This window comes from Pinus tabuliformis, chromosome 8, assembly GCF_031772625.1.
Source record: "Pinus tabuliformis cultivar Carrire ecotype Pingquan chromosome 8, CPIR1, whole genome shotgun sequence".
In the NCBI taxonomy this organism is placed as follows: Eukaryota; Viridiplantae; Streptophyta; class Pinopsida; order Pinales; family Pinaceae; genus Pinus; species Pinus tabuliformis.
The window spans coordinates 239,403,256-239,406,596 of NC_142294.1; the positions used below are offsets into that span (position 1 = coordinate 239,403,256).

General features: G+C 37.6%; 1 pseudogene; it reads right to left on the reverse strand.

Moving 5' to 3' along the window:
- Nucleotides 1-249: 249 nt before the first annotated feature.
- On the reverse strand, nt 250-2,239 carry LOC149235023 (berberine bridge enzyme-like D-2 pseudogene; annotated as a pseudogene).
- Between the last annotated feature and the right edge of the window lie 1,102 nt (nt 2,240-3,341).

Sequence of the window (3,341 nt, forward strand, 5' to 3'; positions counted from 1 at the left end):
TGTAAAAACCTATAGTAGATTACAATTCTGAAGGCATAATAAATTTATGGCATTTGAAGAAGAAAAACAATCGGGACAATCTCAATCGCGCTGATAGTCAGCAGGTTATATAAATCATAATGTTAAATGGTAAAGACTTGACGTAGTAACTGAGAAGCGAAGCGAATTAGACCGAAACATGAATGTCCGATAAACTTCATCCCAAATTGGAAATTGATAAAACTTAATCGTGCACTCTTGCTTTCTACATGGTGATAAATATAACAGTCGTGCTGTATTTTTATTGCAAAGCGTAAGAAGCAAATTCATCCCGAAAAATAAAATTCACCACAATTGATGTTCGGCGTTCCAAGGAGTGCCACGCCATTAAGGACTGAAGTGGCTTAAGCTGTAGCCTTATTTTGGATTACAATCAACAAAATTATTAGACATTTGGGATAATCAATTATTTCTTGGAGGAATGCTCTGAGAATTTCTGAAAAAGTTTTGAGGATCAACCTCTGTTTTGGCCTTCACAAGTCTGTCGAAATTGTCGTGGAAATACTTCTTACCCCATGCTTCGGCTTCTGTGACTGTGGCAGTTCCATTGTCTGCACTGCCCAGATCCAGATCCAAATAATTAACATAAGCAGATCTGGGAGAAGAAGAAACATAAGGAGCCATGTATGCGTAAAGCTTTCGCATATAATTAAGGTAGTGTTCATCGTCATTGCTGTTGTTCCATACGACCTCGTACTGTATGTCGAATATGTTTCCAGCTCTGTGAGGGAAGGGTATCGCAGAGGAAGGAATCCTGTCCATAATTCCTCCCAAAGGAGAGAAAATTGCATCCGCGCTCACCTCTTCTTCCATGATGTCCCACAATCCCTGGAGACCTGATTTGGACAGCGGAGTTGTTGCCATATCTGATTTTATTTTGAAATGGACTTTGTTGGAATAGTATCTGTTTGTCAGTTCGCTCACGTTAGCAGTCCCTCCGATGAAGGACGTAGACTCGATCCAGCTCATTTCACTGCACTCGTTCTCCGCCATCTTCAACTCCGGGAAGGTGATGTTCACAATCTTCAAGAACTGCTCCTTACGTCCCAGATACATCCCTTGGAACGACGCGTTCATATCCCTTTTCGTCCCAGCTCCTTCGACTTTAATTCCAAAGAACTGCACACGCATGAACAGGTCCTCTTCCGCGAAAGGCATGATGTATTGCCATCGGTGGATGGTATCCGTCACCACGTCTCGACCGGTTCTTGAGACTTGAAAGGCCGTGAGAATGGTGGGAACGCTCACCAGCTTTATTTTCCAGGCAATCACCACACCCCAGCTGCCTCCTCCACCACCTCTCAGTGCCCAGAACACATCATCACCCATCGCTTTCTTGTCCATAATTTCACCGGAGGCGTTAACGAGCAATGCGTCGATCACATTATCCGCTGCTACGCCATATTTTCTAGAGAGGAAACTCAGCCCGCCTCCTGCGATATGGCCGCCGGAGCCAACAGTGGGGCAAATCCCGGCAGGAAATGCATGGTTGTTGGTCTTGTTTGCAATCCCAGAATAAACTTGGCCCAACGTGGCGCCGGCTTCCACCCACGCTGTCATGGAATTGATGTCGACATGCACGTTGTCGAAGTTCATGAGATCAATGAGAACGAAGGGAACGTCGGAGGTGTAAGAGAGGCCCTCGTAGCTGTGTCCCCCGCTCCGGACTCGAATTTCCCACCCGTTCTGCACGCAGCACACCACGCTATTCTTCACTTGCTCTTTGCTTTGTGGTAAAACTATCACATAAGGTTTGCTCACGCCGGGCTCTGCAAATCGAAGGTTTTGCAGGGAAAAATTGAGCAAAACATCGAACTCCGAAGTAGAAGACGATGACATGGTCGTGACATTTTTTAAACCGTGGTCATGCAAGCATGATATCAATCCATCGCCCGAATCACGGGCGGTCGTAACTGCTACTAACAGATGCAAGAAGATCCATAAAGCAGTAAATAAAGGGCTCATACAATACTTCGCCATCGTCACTGATTTATCGATGCAATATTCAATCAGAGAAGCAGAAATAAATGTATTGGCAAATGGATGCAATCAACCAGAGAACAAAAGCTAAATCTATTGGCAGATGGAATGGGTTGCTGATTCCTCAACATTTCATTGCCATTTATGGCATTTGAAGAAAATAAACAATTGGGACAATCTCAACCGCGCTAATAGTCAGCAGGTTATATAAATCATAATGTAAAATTCGACTCGACGTTAAAATTTATAGAGATGTCCGATTGGATAAAGTGTGATGTCAAAATCCAAACCTAATTCGATAACGGTGAAAGTGAACGTTGGAAGTCAGGACACGTTAAGGCAAGTATTTGGTCGATACGGTACTCAATCCCATGTAATGACGTATTCAAATCCTGTAATTCCAAACATCCTGAAAGCCATTCAACATTTCGACTCACACATTAAAAACCTTGTGCTCAAGGTGGATTATCTCAGGTTTTGTGTTACCTGCAGCCTAAAAACGTGTTATACGTTGACTATTCCATTGAGAAATCAAAATGATTTGTAAAACGAGTAAATCGCGTAGCAATCCTCTTGAACATTGAATTCCCGCGGCCTTCAATATATAATTATTTTATTTTCAAGTGTTTCCGTCTTCTCTATATAAATTTTTTCGTTTTTAAAGGGTTTCCGATCGGTTATGGCGTATAAATTTATGGTTGTTTTGTTAACAGGCCCTTATTCTTCACGTTTTTTGCTGTTTAGTTGAGATATATTTAAATTAAAGTAAATAAATGAAAAAATAGCCAAGAAAACCCAAAAAAAATTATTATTTTTATATGAAGTTATTAAAAAATAAATAAATAATTGTTAGAATTTGAACTTTGTAGAAAGATTTTGACAATATGAATAACTATGCAAATTCTATTCATAAATAAATAATGTTTTTAAATAAATTTTAACAATTAAAAAGTAAATTGTTATTTTTATTGGATTATACATATAAATATAGTAAATTTTAATTGTAGTTAATTTTTTTATTGTATTGAATTTCAAAATATTTCATTTAAAAAAAATGTTGAAAATATAATTTAAATTTAAATTTTGGACTTTTCCACATACATTTTTAATCAATTTTATTTAAAATTTGGTTAAAAATGTAAATTAAATACTTTTAATTTATATTTGTTTATTTAAAGCACAGTTTTAGTAAAAAAAAATTTAATTTAATTTTATAAATGAAAAATAAAATATTTAAAATATAAATTTTAATATTACATTATAATATAGGTTAATTTTCAGCGTTAAAAATAGATTTATTACCATAAGTTTTAATAATAAAT